At 45.8% G+C, this 13634-nt stretch overlaps 1 long non-coding RNA gene across 2 annotated transcripts in view; it reads left to right on the plus strand.

The window, feature by feature from the left end:
• Positions 1 to 7466: 7466 nt before the first annotated feature.
• The window catches only part of LOC309337079, a 32255-nt gene continuing 26087 nt past the window's right edge, over positions 7467 to 13634 (plus strand). The window contains exon 1 of one of the 2 annotated variants that reach the window (XR_014154104.1): positions 7467 to 7536. This is a non-coding gene — a long non-coding RNA (uncharacterized lncRNA). The remainder of the gene's footprint in view (positions 7537 to 13634) is intronic. The other variant, XR_014154105.1, reaches the window with a different exon arrangement.

A 13634-nucleotide genomic window follows, 5' to 3' on the forward strand; every position in this document is an offset into this window, starting at 1 on the left:
GGATTTTTTTGGGGGTTATTTAAAGAACTGGGTTGAGGGTGTTTAAAAGAACTAACAATGCCACTTCAGTTATTAAGACACCCTTGCAGTTGTCCAAAACATGTTGATAAACAGAAACTTGAAGAGGGAAATTTTTTGTTAGAAGGTAGTTTGGACATGTGACTAAATAAAACTGGAGATTTTTATTGCAGTGATCAAGTCAGTGGCAGCTTTAAGTATTAACTGCCATACAATTCCCTTGTGTAATTTGGCCTGTGCCTTAACCTTACTAGTGAAATGGGCTAGGAATTGAGATAATGATTTTGAATTTGAAATAGAACAGATTAAATGGATTTTTATTCCAGAATTGCAACATGCAACTAGATAAGCTGAGCCAATCAATTTTCTATGATATTGGACTGTGTGTGTGAGGAATTCACAATGGAGGGCTGCAGTATTACCACCTTCTCTGACATGAGAGCTATGAGTAGTCCATGTTAAAGCTTCATTCCTTTTTTTGTTGTTGTTGTGTCAACTAGACCCTCATAACTATGGAATATGAATTCAGATTTAGAAGGTGGTTTTCTACTGAGTGATACAATATCTGACACCTGAGTTTTGCTTTTCTGGCGCAGAATAATTCAAACATTTATTGGATATATTATGGCAGTCATGTGCCAAAAGCATTTTTTGACTGTCTGCAGCAGCTGTGGGGAACTTGTTGCCCACCATGTGTTGCTGAACCACAACTCCCATCAACCCTGGCCATTGGCATTCTTGAATTCACATTGTGAAATGGTGGCGGCTTTATTGGTCACTTCTTATTTATTTATCTTACTTTATTTTTTCTTTTCCCTTTTTTGTTAAGTGGGCAAATAAAAAAATAATTTAAAAAACTGGCTGATGGGAGTTGTAGTTCATCTGGAGTGTCAAAGGTTCCCCACCACACCTGGTCTATGAGAGAGGTAACCAATCTGGTGCCTTCCAACTGTTGTAGAATCTCAGCCTGAGCCAGCATGATCAAGGATGGTTTTCGTGATTATGCAGAATTAACACTTACTATGATAATAATGCACTTCACAGTAGACTCCAATTTTCTGTATGTTAGAATGGGCTCTGTCAGTCTGTGTTTCAATAGTACTTGCCACTACAGATTGAATTGTAAGGTATGCCTGCTTCATTATTCCTTCTTTTTTTAAAACTGTCAAGATAAAGCAGCCAGATCCAGCATAATGCTCAGGGGGCCAGAGTTCAGGCCTTGTGCATTAGCAAATTGACTCCACCACTAACTGCACCTATAGCTTCCACAATTTTACAGGCGTTTATGCTACTCATGCATGGTTTTCTATTATTCTGACTATGAGAGCTAGCATGTACTAGTGCAGCCTTCCCCAGCCTGGTGCCCTCCAGATGTTTTTGACAATAACTCCTTTCAGCATCAGCTGTGCTGGCAGGGGCTGATGAGAGTTGTAGTCAAAAACATCTGGAGGGCACCAGGCTGGGGAAGGCTGCATTAGAACTGCTAAGGACTGGTTTCATGATTTGATCTAGAATTTCAGTGGAGACTTGTTTTGTCTGAAGCACACCTATGTTTCTATAATTTGAATATTATGTCTTGACAATTTTAAAACATTGCTTCTGAGAGCATGGAGAAAAGTGATTTAATAGCCTTCCATCTGCTTACATTATCTCTTGACCTTTCGACAAGTGTGATTTGGGGGGGGGGGATTCCCCTTCAGCCTCAAATGCCCCAGACAGCTTTAAATCAGTGGAGAAGCACATAAAAGCTTATAGCTGAGGACAGCCAACTAAATATTAGTTGATTATCCATCTTAATTGGTTTAAATTTGGATACATTTGCAAATAAGCACAGCAGTTCTGAAAGGGGGCAGCCTGGTTTTGTGTTTTATTATTTATGTTTTCATAGACAATTACCTCCTGTGTAAGCAAAAACAGGGGGTCTTTATCAAACGGCATCTGGTGTCTTTTGCTTTGCTGTTGTTGTTGTCTAAAGTATGCATCCTGATAGGGACGCTCCTTAAGTCAACAGACTTTATGTAGACAGATAGGCATCTAACAGTTTAAGGCTGCAGGCTGCAATCCTGTACTTTGAAGCTAGGTGCTACATATGTAGGCATACATAAGACTCCACTCAGATCATGTGTTTGGTTTAATTGGGGTCCAAGGTGGGGTGGGGGTAAATGGGCAAGTATTTCTATCCCCCCCCAGCCAACCAACCAACCAACCAACCAACCAACCAACCAAATGGCAGGTGCCATTTAAAAAAAATAGATTTTTTAATAATGTAGCTGGAGAAAATTTAAAATTTCATCACATTCTTAAAATAGCAAGGACTATTTGGGGCACCCTCAATACTGACATGTTACTCATGATACTGAGATAACTATACACATTCTTACTCATGATCTCTGATTCTAATTTTGTAAGCAAATGTCCTCTTCTTTCAGAAAAGTCAGTGCTTACAGTTCATGATGTTTATAACTATCTTTCCCATGAAAGCTGTGTTCTGAGAACTGAATCCACCTCTGAAACTTTATATGTTGCTCCATGTATATTATCTGCTTGCTATAGCTCATTATGCATGTATGTCAGAGAAGATTTCAGTTGAAGAGATCCACACAAACCATGTTTGCTTCCATCTTGGGCAGACCCTGTCCCGCTGGATGGGATCTCTTAGAATAGTGTGTGGACTACTCATAGGCTCTGCCCCCAAAGCACATACAACTCAGCACTATGCAAAGTTTTGACCGATTTGTAACGTTCATTTTATTTCCCCCCAATTTATATGCTTGCTTTCCAGTGGCTGGTGTCTATAACAGTAAATACCACAACGGGGAAGAAAACGAGAGCCACAATTCATATAGTACTTATGGCCCAGAGACTGCCCCCCAGGAGGGTTTAGCCATGCTAGACTCCCAAGTATTACTGCTTACCTCAGTAGGGTGGAGAGAAGGTATGAGAGACCTTTTTTCAATCATTTAAATTAGTTGCTATCTAGAATGGCAAAACTCTTGGGGATAGGCAGAAGTCTTTGCACTCTACGTAATAGAGTTATTACTATGGATATATGAAAGACCTTTTACCAAGTGAGGCCACTGGTCCACTATTGTTTATTCTGACTTGCATAGGGTCTCCAGCAACATAGTGCCCAGATGTGTGACCTGCATTGTAGAGTGTTTATGAGAAAAATTGTGGGTGCAGATGGTTTAGGGTAGGCATCCCCAACCTTTGGCCCTCCAGATGTTTTGGACTACAATTCCCATCATCCCTGACCACTGGTTCTGTTAGCGAGGGATCATGAGAGTTGTAGGCCAAAACATCTGGAGGGCCACAGGTTGGGGATGCCTGGTTTAGGGTAAGCTTTTCCAGACTTGGGTATTCAGCTGTTTTGGGACTACAATTCCCATCATTCCTGACCACTGGTCTTCCTTGCTAGGGATGATGGGAGTTGTAGTCCAACAACAGCTGGAGACCCAAGTTTGGAAAACCCCAGTTTAGGGACTAGAAAACTTACTTTTGAGTGAGGAGCAACCTGTGATGCTGCCTGAAAATGTTTGCTGTGAACCGGAAAATAGTGGGTCACTGATGTTCCACAGTGCAGGACAAGGAGGACTTTTGGCACAGTCAATGGCAGTGTGGGAGAAATTGTGTGATGCAAACTTGTGTAATTCATAGTATCATACAACTCTGATGAAGTTCCACCATCCCTTTGGAGCCTTCAGAGCCAAGCAAATCAAGGTGGGGTCCATTGTTTTGGAGTAGTTCAACTTAAGCATTCATGGCAGAGAGGCAAGAAAATATCTGAAACTACCGTAGTTAGACTTCCCTGTGCATCAGATAAATTGAATAGGAAAAGCAACTCAGGAACTGAAGGAATAGGCTGGGAATGGGGTGCAGGGAGGGAGGTTTGTTGTTCTGAGCTGTTGACGGCATTGGGTAGTGGCAGCCGAGCTTTGGCTGAAGCATCTTGGACCTGGACCAGTTCTACCTTGAACATTGCACTTCCTGCTGCTGCCCAACTATTACTTCATAGCCCATGAATGTGTAAATAAGCAAATGCCCAGACACCGATGCATCCACTGCTGACCCTGGACTTTAAGGCATGGAGAATCTTAAATAGTGGAATTCAGGAAACTGCAGGAAAACTTTTATTGCTTTTTATAGTATAATGTAGAATTGGAGGGCACCACAAGGGTCATCTAGTCCAACACCCTGCAATGCAGGAATTATTACTTATTCAATTTACCTGCTGTAGGTTGAAGGAGGATTCTACTGCTTACAGCAGGTTGGGAAAGAATAATAGAATTGCAGAAAGGTTGGTGAAAGAATTGGGCAGGAGTCACAGCAGTTGCCTCAGATATTTATGAAAGGTATTGGCGTTATCTCCAAATAAGGGCTTGGCAACTTGGTCTCTGCTGCGGTCAAGAAGGTCTACTTTATCTAAGAAGCCTTGTCCATGGGGCTGATTTTCATAATTTTTTTTAAAAAAGAATTTGCTGAGTATTTCTCAGGCGCCTGATTGTCCAACTTGCACCTGAATAGTGATTGAAAGAGGAATTCTTTACTCACATTTTGCACACCTCTGCTCCACTGGCAGAATAGCAGCTGTATCCAATGTGCGCTCAGCCCAGGAGGAGAGATTGTGAAGGCATGCATGTGGGAAAGAGAAAAATGCTGTAATGGCAGCAGAGACCCCTGCTGCATCTCAGGAAATATTGGCAATGCCCACCAACCAGGGCCCGCTTTCTATACCCTCTTCTGTTGTCCTGGATTTTACTGGCCAATATATCAGGGTGGGGGTAGCAGTTCAAAAGCACGTCAAAGTGCAAGTAGATAAATATGTACCGCTCTGCTGGGAATGTAGACGGCATTTCCGTGAGCTGCTCTGGTTTGCCAGAAGCGGCTTAGTCATGCTGGCCACATGACCCGGAAGCTGTATGCCGGATCCCTCGGCCAATAAAGTGAGATGAGCGCTGCAACCCCAGAGTCGGTCACGACTGGACCTAATGGTCAGGGGTCCATTTACCTTTACCTTTATCAGGGTGGGGGTGGCCCAGCATCAGGATCTGACTGTCAGGGCCCACAGGCTCTGGAGGGCCAACAAAGACATGTATTACATTGCCATATGCCCAGGAAGCAAAACATGGCAGCAGCCACAGGAACCAAGGGAATAATTCTAGGGCACTCTCCTCAAAACCAGTGGCAAACTGCTTGCAATGACCTTCCTGAGAGAAAAAATAAAAAAATTCCTTCCAGTAGCACCTTAAAGACCAACTGAGTTAGTTCTAGGTATGAGCTTTCGTGTGCATGCACACTTCTTCAGATACCTTCCTGAGAGAAGACGCACCAGGGCAGGGGAAGAAAAGCCAACTGGACATCCATTGCCATAGCTGCAGGAAGTGGTGTGTGTACGGACAGGAAGAAGATACTTCATGAGGCCACTGGAGAACATTCACAGTAGCAGGAGCTAGGAGGTCCTACACAGTGCCACACTCACTCAGGCTGCCCTGGGCTCACTGGACAATACTACCAGAAAACATGTGTGGTTGTGGAAGTTGCATTTCTGGTATCTCCTTATTGTGGGATGTGTGAGAGAGGTGTGTGGTCCACATGATCCTCTACAACATGACCCTGAGTTGGAGGTTGGCCATCATGTCTGCAGTGTTGGGCCAGGATGCTTCTGGGATCACTCTGGTTGCTGAGGGGAGGCCGGCACCACACCAAGGCCAAGATCCTGATGGTCTGCAGTGACTGTCATCCCACCCCAAATGCTTCTGGCCCCATGACACAGCATTATTGGACTTGTCTTAGAGTAAGGATGTAGCAGCTGGATGTTAGCTTGCTGCGCCAAGGTCATTGGGTGGGTTGGGGAGCCCATGGCATGCCAACCAGGTATGTGCATGCCTGGTGGTGAGCAGCAGAGGATGGAGATCCAGCCACTATGGTTCTGGGCATGCCAGGACAGTTGAGGACAGGGGTTGCCCCAGAGATGTGCCCATCATGTCAGGTGAGCCTAAGAGGATATAGAGAAAATGGCAGCCTAGACATACCTGCTGCCCAACGATGTTTGGGACATTGACATGTTCCTTGGACCAGTGAGGCTTTCACCAAATCCTATAGCCCCCTAACTGGTGGCTATAGGTTAGCCCCCTAACTGGTGGCTATACTGAACTGCTTTCAGTATAGGAATGTGGCCTAAGAGCCTTCTTGCTTGGCGTCAGCTGCATCACCAACCTGTTTTCTAAATATCTGTCTCTAAACTAGTGCTTTTCTACCAACAAGCAGGATTCAGAGTCCAAGGACAAACCTCTGTGTTATACCTCCACATCTCCAGGCTTACTAAGCCCCTTTCAGATAGAGCAGTATGCAGATGGATATACAGAGATTAGCTATTAAAGGAGAACAAGAAGGGGGATGATTTTTTAGTTCAAGGATGCCAGTTATTGAGTGCTTTTAGGAGTCTTGCTCTTAATCAATAAATTAGCATGGGTTACCAATATGTAGTCTCAGGACGTTTAATAAAGGCAACAATTTATCTTTATTAACAAACACCAAAAATAATACAATATTTTGGAAATTGTGTTAAGCTCTTTGTCTAAATCAATGTAAGTCCAGGACTTTGTTTCAGCCAAAACTCAGTTCCAGCACCTCTCAGGTGGGCGCCATTGCCATTCTAAGAGAACGGGGGGCGGTGTTCATAGTGAGTTCCGGAACCTCTTTTTCTAGAAAAATAGCATTGTGTAAGTCCATAGATTGATGTCGGTAATCTATCGGCTACTGCAACGGCACCAGGATCCATATAGTTTGGTTTGATTTACGGTAGATACCGACTGTTATGTGTAGTTACCATTGACCCATCTGGTTCCCAGTGTTTTCTAGTTGTACCAGTGGGGATTTTCCCCAAAGCAAATGTTTGCTTTAGGGAAAGGGCTTTTCTTCAAGACCACAGCAGGAGAAGAAAGGGTTAAATCCCCCCTCTTCATCTGCTCAGGTGTCATCAACTTTTACTCAGCCCTCAGGGAGTCCTGCTTCATGCTGGACCTTGAAGAAAGGTAGTTGCAGGGAAAACTTGTGGGTGTAGATGTGGATAGAAAACAACAATCCCTATTTCCAACCTGTGCTTTATTTTTTGGACTGCCTAATCAGTTAATGTGTCTGGGACAGAGGGCTGATTTAGGTTGGGGTGGGGTGGGGGGAGGATATATTTTCTAGTTATTAGATGCAACACCTAAAGCTTCTAGTCATATTGTGGAATTCCCTACCTTTGGGGAGTGGGGGGGATATATTCATTTGTAGTTTGTTTGAAGTACTATGTTTGGTTTCGGGGGGGGCGGGGAAAGATACGCTGAGAGTTAAATCTGTCTGGAAACTCCAACCATATGTGGGGTCTCTCTGTAACTGTTGATTGGGAAATGCACTCTGCACCTGCTCAGGGAAATTTTAATCTAGTTTTGCCATCTGTTCCTGGGTTGAACCATGGCACTGAAAACTCATGCTGAGCCCCAGTCATTCCCGGCCACAAATTAAGCCCTGTTTGTAAGTATTTTTAGCTCAGTGCAGGAGAAGAGTGTAGATCTCTAGTAGTTTATTGCAGCTCTTGGTTTCCAGCCTGGTATGGGGGTTGGGTTTGGTTCTAATGAAAACAATGTGATTCCCTGCTCCCCTTCCTTTTGTTTATGCTTTTTGCAAAGAAAGCAACTGTAGCAATTCCATTCTCACAATCCTTTCATAAATAAATTAAAAAGAAGCGGATATCAAAACATCCAATTACAGAAAAAACCCACTGAGTCATTTGAGATAACATCCAGATCTGTCAGTGTAAAAGATGGGGCAATACTTGGATTCCAAGTTTGGCTTCCTAAGTCCATACTGTTCAAGGTCAGGGTAATTATTTGCAAAGTACAAGCCAATGAGATGTCCGTTCTTTCTTTCTTTCTTTCTTTCTTTCTTTCTTTCTTTCTTTCTTTCTTTCTTTCTTGTTTGTCTGACAGTCAGTTTGTCATTGTGCTTTCCTGAAGCTATGCATAAAGCAAGTAAAAGAACAAAAACATAACGAACATAAAAAAGATAGAGGTGTGTGTGTGTGGTTTCTGTGCAACTTCCATCTCAGCCCAAGACAGATGCAAAAATGATACTGAAACAGGCAAGTCTTATCTGGCTGGTGGACAGAGAGGGAAGTAACTAGATGGTTCTAGCTAGGAAGGAAGTTCCACAATGTTGGCTGAACCGCTGCTGAGAAGTCCCTGAATCCCTCCCCTAATTTATTGACTTGATCTGATGAAAGGGCATGATCTCCATCCAACCTCAGTGGATAGGGAGGGCTGCATGCAGAGAATATGATCTTCTTGACACACAGGGCTCAGTCATTTATGTTAGGAATAGGGAGCCTGGTCCCCCCCCCCCCCCGATATTGCTGCCCTACAATTCCCATCATCTCTGACCATTGACCATGTTTGCTGGAGGCTGATGGGAGCTGGAGGGCAAACAACCACAGGTTCACCACACCACATCTGCTTTAGGGCTCTAAAAGATGGTTTGCTGAAGAGGCTGGAGATTCTCTGCTGGAGATCTCCACACATAACTACCTTCCCCAGGGAAGTGGGAATAACCAGCAAACAGACAAACAGCACAACCCTAGACACATTTGTTGAGAAAGCAGCTCCATTGAATTCAGTTGGGCTTCATGACAAAGTTAATAATGCTATATGGAGAAACATCTTAGTTCATATTATGCAGTCATTTATGCACAGCTCAGATTTCTGTCTGTATTCACAAGCACTCAGCAGTGAAACATTCCTGAGCTTTGTACTATGTGCATGATGTATAAATTGCATTGTTAGAGACCACTTGATGTCTATCATGCTGAGGCAAGATAAATTAAGTCTGCACCTCCACAGGCACATACCTCCACATGTGGTGGGGATGCCCCAAAATCCAACCCTTCTGGACAGCAGTCCTGCAAGAGATATGCAAAATAACTAATCAGGTATTAGAATTCACCCCAGAACTGGCCCTACTGAACATTTTCCAAGATAATAATGCCCACTCACATTATAAAGAGCTTATAACCCACCTACTCTCAGCAGCCAGAAGCCTCATAGCCAAACACTGGAGAGACCTGCCAGAAGTGAATATGCACCACTGGTATCGAATCACATGGGAAACAGCCTTACTAGAAAAGCTAACTAACAGTCTGAAACTGACAATGGGGACAAATAGAAGAGGATGCCTTCACCCCAGTATGGCTCCCCTTTATTACATACACAGCCCAACAAGAGAACAACAGGAATCCACCAAAAACATACAAATCAATACGGCTTACTTGACACAACAATCCCTCCCCGCCTCCAAATGCAAACAAACCTCACTGCAGCCAACTACAGACAACCAACCACACCCTGCCCCCAATCCCTCTCACTACTAAGGAAATGTAATAAGCAAATAGAAAGAGAACCTACCCAGTTGACACTGACACAAAAACCACACATATACTAGGGGTTGGCTTGAAAACCAAGAAAATCTTTAATAAAAATTATTTTTAAAAAGGAAGAAATTAAGTCTGCAGTCCTATGCCTACTAACCTGAGAATAAGAGTCACAAAACACAGTTTGATTTACTTCCAAGTAAACATGTATAAGATTGTGCTGTGAAATGTGAAGTGCACACAAACTTTTGCTATCAACTCCCCTGGTAGGAAACTGCCCCCCTGATGAATTTATCCTGTTTCCTTATTAATTATCTGAATTAGAGTGTTTCATGACTTTTCTACCCTGTATGCATTTTTTTTCGTGTGTGTGTGTGTGTGTGAGAGAGAGAGAGAGAGAGAGAGAGAGAGAGAATGAGAATGTATCAATGTTCAAATTATGGCAAAAATATAGAGGGCTTAATGAAACCTAAACCTCATCACCTTAGTCAAATCATGTCCCCTGTATCCTTCTAAAACATTAGATGAGGGGCTCATCACAAAGTTAAGGAGTTGAGCCTCATTTGTGACACACATACCCAAATAATTTGACCACTGATATGTGTGTGTGTGTGTGTGTGTGTGTGTGTGTCTGTCTGTCTGTCTGTCTGTCTGTCTAGAACCATTGTGCAGTGGTTACAATGTTGGATAGCGCTATCTAGAGCGAGCCTGAAATTGTCCCCTCCCCAGCATAAAGCTCTTTGGGTGGCCTTGGACCAGTCAGTACCTCTCAGTCTAACCTGTCCCACAGGGTGGTTGTGAGAGGAAAAATGAGAAGCAGTAACCAAATACATTGTCTTGAACAATTTAGAGGAAAGGTGGGATCTAAATGTAATAAACAAAGTGTTTCTGACTGTTTGCTATCCATTGTTAACATGTTATGCATCTGGTGAGTTCGGCTCTAGTCCATGAAGGCTTATGCCATGGGTAGGCAAACCAGAGGCCGGATCCGGCCCAATCGCCTTCTAAATCTGGCCCGTGGACAGTCTGGGAACCAGCGTGTTTTTACACGAATAGAATGTGTCCTTTTATTTAAAATGCATCTCTGGGTTATTTGTGGGGCATAGGAATTCGTTCATTTCCCCCCCCAAAAATATAGTCTGCCCCCCCACAAGGTCTGAGGGACAGTGGACCCCCCTCCCACTGAAAAAGTTTGCTGACCCCTGCCTTATGCCATACAGCGGCAGAGCATATGCCCACACTGCCCAGGTGCCCTCCCGGGTGTGGGGTAGCCGCTTGGGTGCCTGGAGTGGCATGCGTGCCCTGCAGCCGGGGGCAGAGCAAGCTGCTGATGGCAGACATTCGGCACGCCACCCACCTGCAACTCCCAAGCCTCCCCCAGCTGTCAGGGGAAGGGGGAATACTGCCAGCAAAGCGGTGCAGCTCCCCCCTTCCCCCGACAGCTCAGGGTAGGCTTGGGAATTGCAGGCGGGTGGTGCGCCAAATGTCACCCCTCTCAGCGAAGACACCTGGGGCAGACCACCCCCACCGCACCCCCTTCCTCCGCCCCTGATGCCATAATCAATCCGGTAGTCTTTAAAGAAAATAATTCGCGCTCTCTCTGCCTTTCACCTTAATAACCCTAAGTAGGATATTCTTTTCCTCACATGCCACTGACAGTAAGCAAGAGGTCAAGCCTAGGACAAATTGGTGCTTAGTGTGTGTGGAAGCCTCCACATTTACATGAGACAGCAGCAACAGGAGCCCAATCAATCAGCAAGTGAGCCGTCCAGGCAGAACAGGCTCAGGATGTTTACAAATGAATGAGCAGTAGGTTTGAATGTTTTGCTGCACAGTGATCATTTCCTCTCCTGTTAATGAAGTTTCCCCCACCCCTGCCCCTGAAAATGGAAGGCTCAAGGCTCTTTGTCAAGACCTGCACTCTCCCCAGCTGTTGAGGCCATGGCTTTGCATTAGTGGTTAATCTGGCATTAGTGTGCGTGTGTTTATGTGTTTAGCTGGTTCTAGGCAATGCTCAGAGAAAGAAGTGAATGGAGACTGCCTTTTTCAGGGGTGGGGAGGGTAACAACGGTTCCTAGCAGAGGATTTCCCAGTGCAGTGACTGCGTAGTAGAATGATGCTGCAGGCTGAAGTCTGGTCCCATCTATTACGTTTCAAATCCACCAATTTTGGTATGAAAAAGCTTCAGGTGTGAGGGCAATTTGTGCCATTGCTGCCCAACCTTAGCAAATGAAGGCCCAGTGCAGTCAGGTGGTGAACACCCTGCATATAGAAAGCCAGAGTGTCAGGGTGAAGAGTTCTACACTGGCCTTCACTATGCTTATTTTCTATGTGCAGGGATTATGTCATTTTCTCACACGCTACAAAGAGCTTTCAGTCATATGAGCTTCTGGGCTTATCCACACTTCCTTTTGTCCCACTGCTCCCGACTGCGCTGTAGTGCTCAATCACAGCAAATGGCAATGGCAGCTTTCCCCAGATTGCCATTTGTTCTGATTTATCACTAATGAGTGGGTTCTTCCTTGGAAAGAAGCAGAGCAAGGAGGAAAACTGCTTGGACCCGTGTTTCTAGGCATGAAAACCTACGAGATGGCAGTGAAGGCCGCTAAGAAGTCTTACTTCTCGGCCTCCATTGCATCCGCTAGCTCTCGCCCGGCGCAATTATTTAGTATAATTTAGTATAATTCGGTCTTTAACGTCCCTCGAAGGACAGCCAAATTTAAATAACAATTTGACACACAGCTGTGAGGCATTTGCGAGCTTTTTTGCGGAGAAGGTCTTGTTGCTCCGCCATGACCTCCCTGCCAATTTGGATACAATAAAGGAACTGGAGGCCCCTCGACTGTCCTCGGGTTCAGTATTGGACCACTTTGACTGGATATCCCTAGCCGATGTGGACAGACTCCTCCGAGCTGGAAAGCCCACCACCTGTCCTCTCGACCCGTGCCCGTCCTGGCTGATTAGAGCGTGTCCAGACGAGGTGCGGGCCCCCCTGGGGGATATCATCAATCTGTCCCTTGGCACCGGGACATTCCCAGGGGAACTGAAGGAGGCAGTGGTGCGCCCGCTCTTAAAGAAAACATCATTAGATCCCTTAGATCTATCCAATTACCGCCCGGTTTCGAATCTTCCATTCCTGGGTAAGGTGATTGAGAGAGCGGTTGCTGAACAGCTTGGTAGGTTTCTGGATGAAACATCGGCTCTGGATCCATTCCAGTCCGGCTTCCGCGCTGGTCATGGGACCGAGACGGCTCTGGTCGCCCTAACAGATGATCTCCGCAGGCAGCTGGATCGAGGCGGGTCGGGGCTGCTGATTCTTCTAGACCTGTCAGCAGCCTTCGACATGGTCGATCACGAACTCCTGGACCACCGCCTTGCCGACGTGGGGATCCAGGGCACAGTCCTTCAATGGCTGCGCTCGTTTCTCTCCGGTCGGGGACAGAGGGTGGCGCTTGGGGGGGAATTGTCATCCCGCCACTCCTTGGTGTGTGGTGTGCCCCAGGGTGCAATACTCTCCCCGATGCTTTTTAACATCTTTATGCGCCCCCTCGCCCAGCTTGTCTGGAGTTTTGGGCTGGGCTGCCATCAGTATGCTGATGACACCCAACTCTATCTGTTGATGGACGGCCACCCGGACTCGGCCCCAGACACACTGATCAGATGCTTGGAGGCTGTGGCTGGATGGTTACGTGGGAGCCGGTTGAAGTTAAATCCTTCGGATACAGAGGTCCTCTGGCTGGGACGGGACGACATGGGACTGAGGGGGCAACTCCCATCTCTTGCGGGGGTGCAATTAGTGCCAGCACCGTCCGTTAAGAGTTTGGGTGTAATCTTCGATACCTCCCTCTCCATGGAGGCGCAGATTGCAGCTATAACAAAGGCGGCATTTTTTCATCTCCGCCAAGCTAAGCAGTTGGCTCCTTACCTCTCTCGCCCTGACCTAGCCACTGTGATCCACGCGACGGTCACCTCCAGACTGGATTATTGTAACTCGCTCTACGTGGGGCTGCCCTTGAGACTGACCCAGAAACTCCAGCGGGTGCAAAATGCCGCAGCGAGACTCCTTACGGGGTCTTCGCTTAGAGATCACATTCATCCGGTGCTATACCAGCTGCACTGGCTCCCGGTGGAGTACAGGATCAGGTTTGAGGTGCTGGTTTTAACCTTCAAAGCCCTATACGGCCTAGGGCCCTCGTACCTACGGGACCGC

The sequence above is a fragment of the Podarcis erhardii genome, assembly GCF_964252035.2.
Source record: "Podarcis erhardii genome assembly, chromosome: 1".
Lineage (NCBI taxonomy): Eukaryota > Metazoa > Chordata > Lepidosauria > Squamata > Lacertidae > Podarcis > Podarcis erhardii.